The sequence below is a fragment of the Narcine bancroftii genome, chromosome 3, assembly GCF_036971445.1.
Source record: "Narcine bancroftii isolate sNarBan1 chromosome 3, sNarBan1.hap1, whole genome shotgun sequence".
NCBI lineage: Eukaryota > Metazoa > Chordata > Chondrichthyes > Torpediniformes > Narcinidae > Narcine > Narcine bancroftii.
This window is the reverse complement of record NC_091471.1, coordinates 203,814,612-203,833,568: the sequence shown is the minus strand read 5'-3', so window position 1 is coordinate 203,833,568 and position 18,957 is coordinate 203,814,612. Positions and strand designations below refer to the sequence as shown.

At 41.4% G+C, this 18,957-nt stretch overlaps 1 protein-coding gene across 18 annotated transcripts in view; it reads left to right on the top strand.

The window, feature by feature from the left end:
- The window catches only part of slc10a7 (solute carrier family 10 member 7), a 199,254-nt gene that overhangs the window by 74,059 nt on the left and 106,238 nt on the right, over positions 1–18,957 (top strand). The window lies entirely within an intron of this gene.

Sequence of the window (18,957 nt, the reverse complement as noted above, 5' to 3'; positions counted from 1 at the left end):
GGACAGAGTAAAGAAAAGCCCCTGTCCTGCTCTATCCACCCTGATCTTTTTAGACTAGCTTCTTCATATCCCCAGTTCTGAACCAGCATTTTGGCCTGAAACATTGAACGTTCTTTTTCTCTCAGTGATGGTACTTACCCACTGAGATTTGTATTTAGCCTCTGATTCTCACGTCTCCTGTCTATCTCCATTTTTGCATGATTATTTCTTAGGTGAGGGAAGTTAATTCCTTGAGAGTCTGTACTAAAATAAACTCAGATATACAGGGCACATTTCAAAATATGTAGATAAAACATATTAGATGGAATTAGATTAACAATAAAAAGCGTAGAGATAAATTTCAAAAGTACATAGACAGGCTGATGAAATGGACACTCGACAGTTGAGATAAAATACTGACAAGTTTGGAGATGCATTTTTGTAGGAAGAAAAAGGAAATACAATATAAAGAATAGGATTTTAAAGAGGGAACAATAACAGAGAGACAATTGATATTTATATTTATGTACATAAATATTGATGTACATAAATCTTTGAAAAATGCAGGATGTTGAGAAAATTCATTTTAACATCTTTAGATGTTATAAATAGAACCACAGAATTCAAAAGCAAGATAGTTATCATTCAGCTCCAAATAAAATATAATGTGTAATTCTTGTCACTGCATTTGTTGAAGATGTGAAGCTTCAGAGAGAGAGAGAGAGAGAGTATGGAAAAGATTTTCTAGAATACTTTCAGGTTAAAGGTATTTTACTTCTGAAGATAGATGAGAGAATCTTGGGGCTGAGATTGAGAAGAGATGCAACATTTAATATGAAGATGAATATATAGAAAGTTAATAAAGATAACTATTTCCATTGTTAAAGGGTTCAAGAACAAGAGGTCATAGATTTAAAGTGATTGGGAAAAAAAAGGTAATGTGGAAAAAACTTCATGCATTGAATAATCTTGAGGAAATAGGATAGGAGGGTGAGTCAGAAGGTCTCTCAGAGACTCATATTTATGAAACAATATTTATTTATTCATTTGTATCTCTGAATACTTGCACTGCCTGTGTATTGTTTGTTTGTATGTGTATTGTGTCTGGTTGTGTTTTGAATGGAGGACTGGAGAACATTGTACAAGTACATTCCAACCAAACAATCAGATGATTATAATAATCTTGAAATGAATTGGGAAGACTGAAAAAACAGGAATCCAATCCCTTAAATGATACCCACAACTGAAAATTTGGTATTGACTTTTTTGCACATTGTCGAGGGAAATAAAGAAAGCTTTGCTTGGCTAAGGGGAATGTAATGGGAAATGGGATTATCAGATTGTCCTTGTAGAGAGCTGACACAGACAAAATTTCAATCTCCAGCACTGTAACAATTTGGTTATGCTCTCTTCCTTTTGCTGTGAAGTGACAGGCAACAATTGGTTCTGCGGGGTGAACAAGTTAAGGAGCACATAACAAGCTATCATGTACCATGAAGAGTCAATAGACATATCAAGGCATTAATAACATTGCTTTATTAACCTTATGATCCTCTTCATCATATTCTGGATGTCTTCAAGTCTAGATGTACTAAATGTCTCATCTTTTTTTATCTGGAACTCTGACTGGAGGGATGAACTGGTTGTGAAGCAGATGCCATTTTCTGACCAATTGGCAGATTTTAGGAACCTTATTACAATAATTTAATGAACAGCTCACTGCTGTTAGTTAAATGATTCATGAAGACTTCCTAATGTCTTGTATTCTCTCTAAGAATCTTGTTGTTGCTTGCACACATTTGCACACACCTGATCTTTGGGCAATAAAGATCTTTGCGGTTCTAGTAGTGTTCCGATTTGGATGATGAATCTACTTACTGCATCAATATATTATCTCTTTGCTGTTCTCTATCCAGGAGGAGATGCATTCATCCCACTTTGAATGCTGAGTGAGAATAAGGAAAGGCATTTATTTTAATAGTTATCGGTAGAGCCAAGCAAGAGTATGGGAAAGCTAGCGGCACTAGCTTCGGGAAAAATCTGAATTTCTGGATACCATACTGCTCCGAGATACACATGATATGTGCTCTAGACAATCCAACATAATGGGCCAAGCTTGTCTGAGGACCCTTCTTCTGCCAATTTGGGCACTTTAACTCCCAATCATGGTGGAAACCGAGCAAAATACTAACAAAGCTTCCATATGTGGCATTGAAATTGTTAATTAGAGTTTTCAGACAAATTCCAGCACAGCACTGGCAAAATTTACTTCCTCAACACACCCCAATTTTCTTTGATATCCTATTTCACACCTTTCATGCATTACATTGGGTCTGTGGCCTGGATGGATAAGCTATTTTGCTCTAAGGGTTTCTAATGTGGTGATAAGGGCTTAATGATTTTCCATAAGAAAACCACGGTTTTAATACTTCAGCTGTTTAAAATACTAATATTTAATTTATGAACATTGGCAACAGTTCTACAGCTTAGCTGCACAGCAATCCATCAATTAATTGGTTAAAAACAAATCTGACATTGTGATATGATCAGTACTGGAACTCAAGACATTTCAGTCACGTCAAAAACATTGCTGAATCTAACATGCTCTTCTAAATACCAGCACACTAGGCCAAGCACTAGGGAGGCCTCCATTGTGTTTGAAAATTTGATTGCTGGAGTCGAATCCAAGTTAGACTGAAATTTGGGAGTCTGAGCATCCTTTTAGCCAGTGTACAGTTTCTGAAAAGTAAAGTTTAGGCCCTGAGGGCAAGGTTGCTGTACCAGAGGGACATGAGGAATTGCCATGTCCTCTACTTCACAGACACAAGGTTCATTCCCAACTGAAGGACTCGGCCCTTCACCCTGAAGATTTCTCCTTACATTTCATGGTCAGTCGGCATCCCCGGGTAAAGGACAAGGCAGTGGTGTCTGCTTCATGATTATTTCTTCATGGTGCTAAGACATGGTGGTCTTGTCCCAGGTAGATCCAGTCATCTGGAACATCTGATGCTGAAGTGCTGACCCTTCTACTTCCCAAGGGAATTCATTTCAGTTGTCCTGAGTGAAGTCTACATGTTAAGTTAGCACTGGAGGATCAACGCACAGTGATGAACAAATATCAGATGGAATATCCCGATGCCTTTTCAGTCATCACTGGGGACTTCAATCAGGACAGCTTAAAGAAGGTACTTTAAAACTACAATCAGCACATCTCTTGCAACACTAGGGGATTGAACACTCTTGACTACTACATTCCCATTTAGGACAACAACTGCTCAATTAATACATTCGCATTTTGGAAAATTGAACCACCAAACTGTGTTTCTCCTTCTTGTATATAGGCATAAACGGAAGAGCACTGCACTGGTAAGAGAAGATTGTAGAGAGGTGTCTGGGGAGGGAGAAGAGCAGCAATGTAGTTGGTAGACAGAGCCGATTCAAGGAATCAGCGGGAGATCTGAATGAATATGCCACAGTTGTTGCAGACTTTGACAGGAGTGTGTGGATGATTGTATTCCTACTGAGGCTATCTAGATATATCCTAACCAGAAGTCATGGATGAACCAAGAGATCTGCTACCATTGAAGACCAGATCTATGGCATTCAGATCAGGCATTTCAGAGACATACAGAAAGATTAGGTACAACCTCAGAGGACATTACCAATGCAAAAATATAATTCTGGACCAAGCTTCAAAGAAGCTAAAGTCTCAGATAGTGCTTGAAAGCCATCATATCCTTTAAGGCAAATATCATTATCTGCGATACATCTGAATTCCACAAGTATAATCCCACACATCTCAATCTCTCCTCATTATTTAACCCATTATTAAACTCTTGAATCAACCTGTTGAATCTCTGCACTGCCTCCATAATCTGTGTATCTTTTTTCAATTAAGAAGACCAAGACTGCATGCAGCCTCACCTATACCCTGTACTGATGTAACAGAACCTTTTTGCTTTTCAATTCAATCCCTCTAGCAATGAAAGCCAACATTTAATTTGCCTTGATAATCTAATGGACTTGCAAACTAACCTTTTGTGATTCATGCACAAAAAGCCTGTGTGTCCCTCTGCGCAATCACATGCTGACCTTGTTTATTAAAAAACTGTTAAAATTTTTGTATTCCTTTGGCAGTTTGGCTACTGTGAGAAGCGAGGAAGAATGCTGAGCAATGGCGATGATCTATGCATTGTCATTCAGGATAGGAGAGGTACCAGAGGATGGGAGGGTTGCAAATTTGTTCCCCTTTTCAAGAAAGGGAGTAGTAATAACCCAGGAAATTATAGACCAGTGAGTCTTATTTCAGTTATAAGATGTCCTGAGAGAAAGAATTTACAAGAATTTATAGAGGCGTAATCTAATTAAGGATTAGCATGACTTTGGCGGAGGAAGGTAGTGTCTCACGGGCCCCATTAAATTCTTTGAGGATATCGCAAATCATATTGGGATATAGCAAAGTACAAGGTGCAGTGGTGGATGTAGTACATATAGATTTCAGTAAAGCATTCGATGAGGTTCCCATGCAATGTTCATTCAGAAAGTAAAGAGGCATGGAATTCAAGGAAGTCTTGCTTTGTGGGCACAGAATTGACTGCTCAGAGAAGACAGGGGGTGGTTGTAGATGGTTCGTATTCTACATGGAGGTCAGCAATCAGTGATGCTCTGGAAGGGATCTGTTCTGGGATCCGTCCTCTGATTTTTAAAAAAATATATAATTGACCTGGATGAGGAAGTGAAATGTTGGGTTAGTAAGTTTGCAGAAGAGGCAAAGGTTGGTGGTGGCGTGGATAGTCTGGAGGTTGCCAGTGGTTACAACAGGACATTGTTAGGATGCAGAGGTGGGCTGAGAAGTGGCAGATGCAGTTTAACCCAGAAAAGTGAAGTAGTTCATTTGGTAGGTCAGAAGGCAGTATACATTTTTAATGGGAGGACTCTGAGCAGTGTGGAGGGACTGACCCAAAGGACACTCAAAGCCACTGCACAGGTTTATAGGGTTGTTAATGGACTTAATTAATCATGGGATCAAGTTCAAGAACCATGAGGTGATGTTATATTTTGGTTCGACCCTGCTTGGAATATTGTGTTCAGTTCTGGTCACCTCACTTTAAGAAGAATAGAGATGCTATAGAGATGATATTAATAAAGATGGTGCCTCAATTGGCGAGTATGCCTTATGAGGAACAGTTGAGTGAACTTTGTCTCTTCTCCTTGGAGCGACAGAGGGTGAGGGATTACCTGACAAGAGGTGACAGATCATGAGAGGCATTGATCATGCGGATGGCCAGAGGCTTTTTTCCAGGGCTGAAATGGATAACGAGGGACATATTTTAAGGTTCTTGGGAGTAAGTACAGGGAGATTTAAGAGGCAATTTTTTCCACACAGAGAGGGGTAGTTGTGTGGAAAATGCTGCTGGCAATGGTGGTGGAAGCAGGTTCAATAGGATCTTTTAAGAGACTACTGGATAGGTACATGCACTAAGAAAAATGGAGGGATACGCAGCAGGAGAATTCTAGGCCGTTATTAGGGTAGGCTATTAGATCACACAAAATGGTGGGCCGAAGGGCCTGTACTGTGCTGTAGATTACTTTGTTCTCTGTTCTAGATTCATTACAATAGATGGTGTATTGAACATATATCAAATGTTTAGTGTAATGGAATATGACATTATTCAGAGAGAACATTGGATTATTTTGGTGTACGAAGTGCTAATCTCTTCTCAACCAATACTTCCAAAAGATGTGTGAATCACTTCTTTGCATTAAATTTCATCAATCCGTTTGATGTTTTATAAGTGTTCTCCAAAATACTACCTTAATTAAATTGGCTTCTATCTATATTGTAAGAAATTAGAAATATTAATGTAGGTCATAGGAGAACACTGGTACAAAGATATAAAATATGCCTCTGCCTTTTAATGAAAACAGAAAATCATTGAGAAAATACTTAAAAATAATAGCACCATTTGTTGAGTGAAAAGCAGTTTGTTTCAGGTTAATGGCCTTTAGGTGAAACTAGATCCGATCAAAAGTTATTGAACTAAAATGTTACTGTTTCTTTCTTGGCAGATACTAACTCATCTGCTGAATGTTAAACAGCATTTTCTATTCTGTTTCAGATTTTCATAATATGTGTTATTTTATCTTTGATCAATTTACCAACTGCTTTCTATCCTCGATCCTTCTTATCCATGTGACTACATTCGTTAAGGTATCATACACTTTGATTTTTGTAATGGGTGACTTATAGACGCCTCCTCAAATGCCTTCAGAAAGTCAATGTATACAACTCCACTGAATTTTCTTCATGTGTAATTTATCTTTTCTGTTATTGTTCTTTGACTTGCTTGTAACAATTTTATTTTTGCTCTCCCTGATGCAAATAGAAAATAATATTTTGAATACTTAAGACATCCACAGTTGCAGAAAGAACCATCCAGGAGATAAAGAAACCAGGTCTACAAAATAATTATCATAATGTCAGAGAGATGTTCCCAATTCTGTTTGGAATAGTGAAGTGTTTATAGAGCCTGGCTTTCTTTCATTACATTACAAAGCAATTTGCTGCAATATGAGTTATTTTTTCCAGAGATGAAGGTGCTCAATAATTCTGAGTGAATTTTACATAATATAACATGTCAGTCACTGAATTACAGAAATAAACAAATATTTTTAAAAAATCATTATTTTGCTGTGCTTTTTGAAATGTGCGTTTGACAAGATCCAAATGTTTTCATCAGTTAACAGGAAGCATTTTAGCTGACAAATGAAAATATGTATTAAGCGTCAAAGCAAACTTTCAACCTTGTTGCTGAAACAAGAAGAATGAACAAGTCCATAAAACTTTACATAAACTGAATTCAAGCTGTCTTCTGGTATTTTTAATTCAGGTTTTTTTTCCCCAAATCAATTTGTTTCATCCTCCTATCTAACATCTCCTTCAGTGAAGTTGCCACACACAGTTTTCTTTTGTGGCGGCCCACAATTGCGGAGATCGGGCCGGCACATCGCGCGGCAGAAGTCACGGCCAGAGATCACTAAAGCGACTCAAGGACAACAAACTGGCAGGGGTAGAAGCTGGGGCAGCATCACACCAACAGCCCTAAAATGGCATTGGTCAAGCTGCCCAGCGAACTCAGCAGAAACAGGCTGGGGAAGAAGGGAATTCATATGCATGGATGTTCCCGCCCTCTATTGTTATTCACATGGCTGACTCAGTCAATCAGCAAAAACGGCAGGAACTTGAACAGTATAAAAGCAGCCTTTCCAGCCCTAATAAAGGAGTGAGCTTAACCTGCCACACTGTGTGTGTGTTTCTTTGTAGTGATCGGCTACAATTGGTGACCCCGAAGGTTTAGAAGGAATCTAAGCCTAGCAATGGAGAATGAAGCAGCAGTCAGCGCAGTCGGACTGAAGCTCCCGACCTTCTGGGCCGTTTGACCTGACGTGTGTTTCGACCAGGCGGAGACTCAGTTCCAGATCGGGGGCATCACAGCAGAGACCACCCGGTACTACCATGTGGTCAACGCCCTGGATCCGCAGACTGCAGACAGAGTGGCCAACTTTATGCACAGGCCACCATCGGAAGGCACCCATTGCCTTCAAAGAGCTATTAACTGAGACGTTTGGACTTTTGCGGTGAGAGCGAGGAGCACGTTTGTTCCACCTGGATGGGCTTAGAGACAGATCCCTGTTGGCACTCATCAACGAGATGCTGGCCCTCCTGGGAGATGAGCAGCCCGGCATCATGTTCGAGCAGGGATTCCTGGAACAGATGCCTGAAGTCATCCTTGCGGATGCGGATTTCGCCAACCCCCAGAAAGTCGCAGCATGGGCAGACATTTTGTGGAAACAGAAACAGAAGTGCTCGGCTACCATGGGGCTCATAAAGAAGTCCCACAATCAGACCAGAGCAGTCCCAAGCAAGGAACAGCAGACAAGAGGCAGGAGTGAGTCCAGCGACAGATGGTGCTTCTACCACCAGAGATAGGGCACTGAAGCCCACCATTTCCTGGCCCCCTGCGAGTTCCAGGGAAACGACAAGGCCAGCCATCACTGATGGCCATGACAGCTGGCCACCAAGAGAGCCTCCTGTACATCTGGGACTGCCTGTCTGGCAGATGTTTCCTGGTGGATACAGGAACAGAAGTCAGTGTGATACCCCCAAAAGGGTTGGATTCTAGGCTCAGGCTAGCGGGACCCACGTTGAGGGCTGCCAACAACAGCAGTATACGGACCTATAGCACTTATAGGGCTGAGCTGCAGTTCGGGAGCAGTCACTTCTCGTGGGAGCTCACGTTGGCCGCAGTGGAACAACCACTCCTCGGAGCAGATTTCCTGCGAGCCCACAGCCTCCTAGTGGACCTTTAGGGTAAGCGACTCATCCACACCGAGACCTACCAGACCATTGCACTGAGATTTTTGGCAATGCACCTGGACTCCGACCACAGCTTCGAGGATGAATTCTCCAAGGTGGTAGCAGGATTCCTGGCAATCCTTTCCCCTCAGTTCACAGTGGGGATGCCTTGACATGGCGTCAGACAACACATCCTGACGAAGGGCCCAACTCTCCTTGCAAGAACGAGACGACTTCCCCCGGAGAAGCTCCGATTGGCCAAGGAGGAGTTCCAAAAGCTCGAGGAGTTGGGTGTTGTTCAACAGTCAAATAGGCCTCGCCCATGGTGCCTAAAGCAACTGGGGGCTGGAGACCATGTGGCGACTATTGCCAGCTCAATGAAGCCATCACCCCAGACTGTACTACACATCCAGGATTTTGCGGCAAACCTGCATGGGGCAACAATATTCTCAAAAGTGGACCTCGTGCGAGGATATTCTCAGATCGTAGAGCATCCTGATGACATCCCTAAGACGGCCATTGTCACTCCATTTGGGCTGTTTGAGTTCCTGAGGATGCCATTCGGGCTCAAAAATGTGGCACAGACATTCCAGCGACTGAAGGACGCAGTGGGCCAAGACCTGGACGGCACTTTCGTCTACCTTGACAATATCCTCGTGGCAAGTAGAACGCGACAGGAACACCTTCAGCTCCCCCGAAATCTCTGTAGTTGTCTGCAGGAGTTCGGCCTCACCATCAACTTGGCCAAATGCCAGTTTGGCTTGAACACCATCGACTTCTTGGGTCACAGGATTACAAAGGACAGGGCCACACCACTGCCCGACAAGGTAGAGGCCATCCACAGATTCCCAAAGCCCAGTGCAACCAATGGTCTGCAGGAGTTCATGGGGATGATACACTTTTATCGCAGGTTTATCCCAGCAGCTGCTTGAGTGATGCGCCCTCTGTTCATCCTGGTGTCTGGGCAAGGAGAAGGGCCTGACCTGGTATGATGAATCCACACGTGCATTTATGGAAACCAAAGAAGCCCTGGCCAAAGCTGCTCCTGTCCCACCCCAGACCAGATGCACCCACGGCCCTCAGGAACAGCAATTAGTGGAGTCCTGGAGCAGCAGATAGAAGGAAGTTAGTACCCACTAACTTTCTTCAACAAACATCTGCAGCCCCCTGAACTAAAGTACAGTGCTTTCAATAGAGGGCTGCTGGCTCTGTACTTAGCCATACACTACTTCCGGTACTTTCTTGAGGGAAGGGCTTTCACGGACCACAAACCACTAACTTTCGCCCTGGCTAAAATCTCCGATCCCTGGTCAGCCCACCAACAGAGATGCTTGTCTTATATCTTGGAGTACACCACCGACATCTAGCACATCTCAGGCAAAGCCAACATGGTTGCAGATGCTTTGTCAAGACACAGCATCCACTCCCTGATCAACAGTCTTGACTTCACAGCACTGGCAGAGGCACAGAAGCAGGACGACAGGATCCGCAGTACAGGACCACTGTCACAGGCCTTCGGCTTCAGGATATTCCAGTCGGCACAGGTACTACCACCCTCCTGTGCAAAGTGGCTACTGGACAAGTTCAACCTAATGTCCCAACGGCATGGGGGCGGCGTATTTTTTACTCCATCCACGGGCTGGCACACCCATCCATCAGGACTAAGGTCCGACTGGTAGGCAGCAAGTACGTGTGGCATGGACTCATCTACGGATGGGCCAAGGCGTGTACACAGTGCCAAACAATCAAAGTGCAACGACACACCAAGGTTCCCCCACAGCCTTTCGAGCCAACGGAATGCAGGTTTGACCACATTCACTTGATCATAGTGGGACCCTTAGCAGTCTCAGGGTTTCCGTTACCTGTTCACAGTGGCCAACCGCTTCACTTGGTGGCCAGAAGCAATCCCCCTGGCCGACACAAGCACCAGGTCCTGTGCCAAAGTCCTCCTCTCATCCTGGATTGCAAGATTCAGACTGCCACAGCACATCACTTCTGACTGAGACGCATAGTTCACCTCCAGTTCGTGGACTGACATTGCCAACCTGTGGGGCGCTCAGCTACACCATACAATGGCATACCACCCGCAAGCTAATGGCAAGGTGGAGCATTTCCACAGGCACCTCAAGACCGCTCTAATGACCAGACTCAAAGGCACTACTAGGTGGATGAGCTTCTGTGGGTACTACTGAGAATCTGAACAGCGCCAAAATAAGACCTCCACGCATCCTCTGCTGAACTCATCTACGGAGCCCCACTCACGGTTCCCGGGGATTTCGTTCCACAGGCCAGAAGACAGTGGGAGGAGACAAGAAGAAAGAAGAAGGCCTTACCTGCATGAAGGAACAGGATGCTGTGGTGGCGAGGAGCGCCCGACCACAGAGGTCAGTGCCTGCCCTGCGGAGTCGCGACTCACCTGCCGGTGGATTTCAGAAATGGCTCTCGGAGCCAAACAAAAGTGCACAACCAATGGAAGCAAGGGAAAAAGAGGACACCGGTGGGAGGGGGGCCAAGCAGAGGAGCAGGCAGCTGCAGTGCAAACAGCTGAGGGACGCCTGACATCAGGGCGCTCAGCTGGAAGATGAGAAAGGCAGCAGAGAAGGGACGTGGGAGAGAGACGGAGAGACGACCGGCAAGAAGATCATTGACAAGAGGGACAACAGAGGAGTAGCCCAAGAGGAGAGCCCAGCAAGAAGAGGCCCAACAAAGAGATGCAAGCAGATCCACAGGAAAAACAAAAGAGACACAGACTCAAAGAAGAGAAGAAGACACAAACACGGATACAGACAGAAGAAGACCAAGATCTTCACAGAGAAATAGAAGGTAAAACTGATGGACAGAATATAGATAAAGTTTTTTTTGAAGAACAAATGAGTCATTAAAATAATTTAATGCAATTAAAAGGAAAATGAAAAGAACAGAAGATAAAATGCAAAGGTTAGAACTGGTAATGACAGAAATAGGGAAAAGAGTAGAGAATGTGGAAGAGCGGGAAACAGCTGTAGAATTGGCAATGACAAGAGAAAAATTGGAAGAAAGTGACAAAAAAATTAGAGACGCAAGAGTTGTTATCTCAGAAAATTGATATGTTGAAAAATTATAGTAGACGAAACAGCATAAAAATAGTGGACCTGAAGGAGGGTAAAGAAAGCACAGACATGAATGAATTTATAAAAGGATGGATCCCAAAGGTCCTAGGAACAACAGAAATAGAGGAAGAAATGGAAATAGAAAGGGCTCACAGAGCACTAGCTCCGAAACCACAGGCACATCAAAAATCAAGATACATCTTAGTAAAATTTTTGAGATATACAACAAGAGAAAGCATACTGGAACGGGCAAGGAATAAAGTTAGAGAAGACAATAAACCATTGGAATACAAGGGTCAAAAAATATTCTTTTATCCGGACATAAGTTTTGAACTCTTAAAGAGGAGGAAGGAGTTTAATACAGCGAAAACTATTTTATGGAAAAAAGGTTACAAATTCATGTTAAGACATCAGCTGTGCTTAAAATATTTATACCCAGGGAGCAAAACTGACTATTCTCGGATCCAGAGGAAGCACTAGAATTCGCAGAATGTTTGCAGGACAGAAGAAGAGATGAAGAGATGTAATAAGAATGAAGAATGGTGATAAAGTATATATAAAGATGTAAAAGCAATGTATATGTAAAGAACTAGAGGGAAAACAGAAGGGAAGGAAGGAAGTAAGGGTGAAAAAAAAAGAGAGAGAGAGCTTTGTTATATGTGTTAAAAAAAGAGTTTTCTGGGGAGGACTGGGAGGGAAAGGGAAGAACCGTCACTGAAAAATCAGTTGAAGCTGCAAGCAAGATCGCAATCCAAATGAAAAGAGGAGTTGTGGTTGCCCGGCAAGGGATAAGGGGCAACTCAGAGAGGGAGGGAACTTTTTGGGTTAAAGTATTAGTGAGTGTGGGAATCGTGGGGGTACTTTATGTTCTAAATGTGTTTTCATACATTAAGTTTAATAAGAGAAAACTAAGAGATGAAAATGGGGAAAAGGGGGATGGAGGTGGCAAAGAGGTGGAAAAGAAATATAAGCAAGATATAAGGTGGTCATGTTGAACTATCTGACTACAAACATTAATGGAATACATAACCAAATTGAAAGGAAGAGGCTACTAAATTTATTCTAAATCAGATACTAAATAAAATTACAAAAAATAGCATACCAAAAAAAGAGATATTTCTTTTAAATAACATAAGAAGTAAAGAAATAGGCCTCAAATTGGATAAAGCACAAAAAAAAAATTCATTATGATAGCCTTAGCAATAGCAAAAAAATGTATAATGTCAACTTGGAAAATGGAAGAGAGCCTGAGTATACAGTAATGGTACATGGAAATGAATACATTTATTCCATTGGAAAAAATAACATATAATTTAAAAAATAAAATGTTTGAACAAATTTGGGAACCATGCATGGAACATGTCAGAGAGAGCATGCCTAGGACCTCCATCCCCTAAAATGAAAATGATAAGAAGACAAAACGACTAGATTCAGTTTGTAATAAATAGATGACACATTTTTCTTGTTTATTTTCCTTTGTGTGAAGATATTGTTTTATGGTTTTATTGTATTGTATATGTTGAATACCAATGGGTTTTTTGGGGGGGTGGTAGAGGGGAGGGAGGGAAAAAGGGGAAAAAAAGGGAGAAAAGGTCACTGAATAAATTTAATGAGAAACGTTTGTACATATTTTGGTTGACATGATTCACAGTGTGAAAAATTTTTAAAAATTAAAAATGAAGAAAAGGGAATGGGATGGAGAATTGAAATAGGTGGTCACTGGGAGATCCGCGCTATTGCAGTGGACAGAGATGAGGTACCCAACGAAGTGATCTCCCAGTCTACATCCTGTCTCCCTAATGTGGAGGAGACCACAGTGAGATCACTGGATGCAGTAGATGACCCCTGCAGATTCAGTCTCATCTCTGGAATCAAATTAGTGAATATCCTCTGCACCGCCTCCAAAGCCAGTATATCCTTTCTCAAGTAAGGCACACTATATTTCAGGTGTATCCTCACCAGTATCCCATGCAATTGAGGCAGAACCTCCCTGCTGTTAAGTTAAATCCACCTAGCAATGAAACACATTTAATTTGCCTTCTTGATTCCCTTGCATCTGCAAACTAACCTCATGTAATTCATGCACAAACATCCCCGAGTTCCTCTGCACAACAGCATACTGCAATCTTTCACTATTTAAATAATAATGTGATCTGTTTTTCCTTCCAAAGTGGATGATCATGCATTTAGTAACATTGTACCCCATCTATGTTCTTGGATATCAAAAAGATCACAAGGAAATATAAGGAATGTAGAAGAGAAATAAACAACTACAAGTCATGGTATAAAAATAATTAAACATTAGAGATATGTTAGACACAACAAAGAATAGAGGAGATTATGTTTATTCACCATTTGAGTTTGAAGGTAGCTTCGAAGAGAACAAGATGGCAGGTTGGGCTGATTTGTGCTTTGATCTGTTTGAGCACACTAAGTAGCAGATGCTGCTTTGAGTTTTATGATTAAGAACATTATGGTTTTGCAAGATTCACTGCTTGTGGTTTTGCAATGTCTGAGGATCTCTCATCAGTTTATTAACTATTTTCCAGAATTAGGAAGAGCCGATGTCAATAAAATGAATCATGATTGAAATACAACAATCTGGATCAGTGATTCAAGAAAGACTGAAGGGAGTCCTTAAAGTATTTTATTTTCAGATCTTAATGAGAGTTCTTGAAATTTTTTTTCAGAGCTCTGTAAATCTAAGATGACCACTTTACTTGCAGTCAGTATGCTTAAGATATGGTCTCTTCAACAATGGAAAAGCCAAGGGAAGATTGAGTGGTTACTTGGCAGGATAACTCCAAACAGTTTTCAACCAGTGAGCTTTAATTCATCCTATTCCCACTCTGACCCCTTAAACTATTCCAACAAAGCCCTATGTAAGCTTCACGAACAGCATCTCATCTTCCCTCTGAGCATTCAACGCATCTAGGTGTCAGCAATTAATTCAATCATATTTAGGTAAATCTTTCCAGTTTATATCAGGACTGCAGGGGAACAGAATAGTGTGGTGACCTGTTGGGAGGAGGCAGGGTTGGGTTTTGGGACTGTTGGGGAGGTCGTCAGCTGAAGAACTTTGGCTGTTTTTATCTCTCTGTGGAAGCTGCCTGGTCTGCTGAAGGTTTCCAACTGCTTTTGTTCTTGTTTCAGATTTTTAGTATTTGCTGTTTATTATTTAAAAATTCCTGGTTATCTCTCCAGAAATTTAGTCTGAACTGCTGGAAATTCCAAACTTTCTTCCTTATTTCAGCAATTGCTGATCTTCAGAATTCACATTTCCAGTATTTTTATTGTAGTTTTGTTTTCTCTCTTCCCCCTCTAGTTGCATCTTCAGATAAATTAACTACCTGTAGCTTTATTCTCACCATACCACTCAGTTGCCTCCCATTTGTTTTGTTACATGCGTGACAGCAGCAATAAAAGATGGTGTATATATTTAAAATAATATTTTAATTATTAATTAATGATGACATAACATTATCTAAATTTAACTAAATTATTCTGCACTTATCTAACTTAACCCCAACTATGCACGAATATACATGTGTGTATGTGAAACACGAATATACATGTGTGTATGTGAAACACCCCAAGCCACTATAGCTCAAGGCTCAATTCTTGAAAGGCTTCTCAAAGTTCAAAATTCAGAAATTCAGTGATGTTGACACTGGGTTTGAAATTGATGTGACTCACAGGCTTCAGATGAATGAGACATGCAGGCCTTAGATGAATGTGACACGCAGGTTTAAATGGATCATAAACGCAGGCCTAAGATGAAATTATCAGTTCATGAAGTGGGTGAAAGAGACTGGGGGTGACAGAAGGTTGATTAACTCATGAAACCCTTGTTGAGGTACTTCAAAGAAATGTCCTTTTTAGAAGCCAACTAAAGTTCCCTTATTCTTTGGTGTAATGCTCAAATCTTCCAGAATCCTTTTCGTGGATCAGCCAAACTCGAGTGACTCTCGCTTTAGTCACTATCCAAGTGCAGTATTTCTTCTGCCAATAGAACTTTTCATGGGTCAGTCAAAGTAGAGTGTAGTACTAGAACTCATTTTGTTGGTCATTTGAGGTAGAGTACAGTATTTCTTCTGCAATTGGAATCCTTTTTGTGGGTCAGTCTTCTCATCCCTCTATATCTAACAGGAGGAAATTTGACAGAATTGTCTATTACACACAATGAGGCCAATTGGGTTTCTCATTCCCACAAAGGAGGTCAAAGAGCTCTTTCTTCATGTGCTGCCTTCTTAAAGTGGCCTCCTGAGCAAACGATGCACTCTTTTCAATAAGATGGTCACATGGTCTCTGCACCTGGCTTCTCCAGGTCTTCTGTGTTGATTCTGCAAATGTATCCCGTAAATGGAACATGATGTTCAAAGCCTGCAGGCAGTTTTACAGACACTCCAAATCCTACAGGTCCTTGCTAAATCTGTTCTCTTAAAGCAGGGTTTCCCAACCATGGGTGCGAGATAGCATTCCAGGGGGTGCTTGATAACATTTCAGTTTTTTTGTTTATATTAAGGGTACTGTCCTATATATTCAAGATTAAAATATCGACTATAAAAGTCCAAATTAAAGATGGGGATGTCCTCTTTTTTCTCTATTCAATAGAATGAGATTCTCTATGAATTTTAGCGCGCTTCGACGTGCTGTTTCCTTTTAAATGGTATCGCCCTATAACATTTTTTAAATCGGGACATTTAAAATGGGGGCCAAACTTGTTGTTTCGTGTTTTGTAGTGAATTGCATTCGATTTTTATTTCTTACTATTTATTTGTGTAATGTAAATTATAATTAACCCTTCATTATGTCAAAGAAAACGAAATGGAATGATGATGATGTGCAGTTTGGTTTCACTTGCACTGGAACAACTGAGGATCTGCAAAATCGCCAGTGCATACTTTGTGACGCTGTTTTTTCAAACGCAAATTTGAAGCCATCTAAGCTGCAGGAACACTTCAACAACCAGCATGGTGAAGCAGATGTTGCAGGCCATGATGTTGAATCGTTGAAAGCTAAAAGGGCCCGCTTTGATTCTCGAGCAACCCTTCCAAATTTAGGTTTTATATCTGGTGACAAACCACTGCTGATAGCTTCATACCACGTGGCGTATAAAGTAGCCAAATCCAAGAAGCCCCATGCAATTGCAGAAGAGGTGATAAAACCGTGTGCATTAGAAATGGCAACAATTGTTCTGGGAAAAGAAGCCTTAAACAAGCTTAAATTAGTGCCGTTATCAAATAATGTTATTCAGAGCTGAATTGGTGATTTGAGTTTGGACATTTTGGACCAAGTTATTCCCTTGAAAATCTCTCTCCAGTTGGACGAAACAACTGATGTTGCAAATTGCAGTTAACTCATCGCATTAGTGAGGTATGTCCATGATGGTATCATAATGGAAGATTTCCTGTTCTGTGAAGATCTGAAAACAACCGCAAAAGGAAAAGATATCTTCCAGTGTGTGAAGGACTTCTTTGCGAAATATGACTTGTATATCCAAATTTTTGCTTCTGTGTGTACCGACGGTGCCCCTGCTATGCTAGGAAATAAATCAGGATTTTTTGCACTGATGAAACCAGAGATTCCGCACTTGCAAGGTACCCACTGTTTTCTTCATCGACATGCTTTGGCATCAAAAACATTGCCTCCAAAGTTGAAAAAGGTCCTTGACACTTCTGTGAAGACCATCAACTGGATTAGGGGTTGTGCTCTGAACCACCGCCTCTTCAAGTCGCTTTGTGAAGATTTTGGAAGTGAGCATTCAGTTTTGGTTTTCCACACTGAAAATCCACTGGCTGTCACATGGGAGAGCTTTAACACGCTTCTTTGAACTGCGAGAAGAAGTCAAAGCTTTTCTGAAGGAACGTGACTATGATCTGTCCGGAGAAATGGAATCACAAGAATTCAACCAAATGCTAGCTTATTTGAGTGATATTTTCACTCGTATGAATGACCTGAGTGTATCTATTCAAGGGAAAAACATAAACATATTGAAATGCTGCGAAAAGTTAAATGCTTTCAAACAAAAGTTACATCTTTGGTGTCGACGAGTTAAAAGAGGGAATCTTTCAAATTTTCCATCACTCAAAGAAATGGTTGATGACGATGAGTCCCTAATTCCAAGTGTGTGAAGAAATTGTGGATCATTTGGAAACACTATCAAAGTCATTTGATGGATATTTTGGAGGAGGAGAACTGGAAACTTCTGAAGAATGAATTATAAATCCATACTCCTTCAATTTGGATAATATGTCGAATGATGAAGAGCAGAAGGAAGATCTTACTGAACTGTGCACAAATCATGTTCTTGAAATGCAGTTTGAAAGCAAAACCTTGGAACAATATTGGTTTTTGGCAATGGACATGTTTCCAAGATTTTGTGAAAAAGCACTAACTGTGCTCATCTCATTCGTGACGACATACTTATGCGAATCTGGATTTAGTGCCCTTTTGTCAATCAAGACAAAATCTAGAAATTGCTTGGGTGCACAGGCAGACGTGCAGATTACTATCAGCAACAAAGTGCCACGTTTTGAAAAACTCTTAAGCAATAAAACAGGAACAAAACAGTCATTAAATTTAAATTGGCTTATGAACATTTGAACATTAGTTCTTTAATTTTTTTTAAAGAAATTTCATGCATGGATGAAAATTTAATTTTTTTGTTGGGTTTATGCAACTTAATTTGTTGTAATAATTTTTCTTTTACATATGTTTCATTTTTGTTTATATATTATTAAAACTTGATTATACAAATTTGTTTTGGTCACCTTCACCTTTATTCTTAAATAAATTATTACTTTAAGGGATGCGAGAGCATATTCAAATTTTTTAGGGGTGCGGGGCATAAAAAAGGTTGGAAACCACTGCCTTAAAGGGACATTTCTTTGGCTTGGCTTCGCAGACGAAGATTTATGGAGGGGTAAATGTCCACGTCAGCTGCAGGCTCGTTTGTGGCTGACAAGTCCGAGGCGGGACAGGCAGACACGGTTGCAGCGGTTGAAGGGGAAAATTGGTTGGTTGGGGTTGGGTGTTGGGTTTTTCCTCCTTTGTCTTTTGTCAGTGAGGTGGGCTCTGCGGTCTTCTTCAAAGGAGGTTGCTGCCCGCCGAACTGTGAGGCGCCAAGATGCACGGTTTGAGGCGATATCAGCCCACTGGCGGTGGTCAATGTGGCAGGCACCAAGAGATTTCTTTAGGCAGTCCTTGTTCCTCTTATTTGGTGCACCTCTGTCATGGTGGCCAGTGGAGAGCTCGCCATATTACACGATCTTGGGAAGGCGATGGTCCTCTATTCTGGAGACATGACCTACCCAGCGCAGTTGGATCTTCAGCAGCGTGGATTTGATGCTGTCGGCCTCTGCCATCTCGAGTACTTCGATGTTAGGGATGAAGTCGCTCCAGTGAATGTTGAGGATGGAGCGGAGACAACGCTGGTGGAAGCGTTCTAGGAGCCGTAGGTGATGCCGGTAGAGGATCCATGATTCGGAGCCGAACAGGAGTGTGGGTATGACAACGGCTCTGTATACGCTA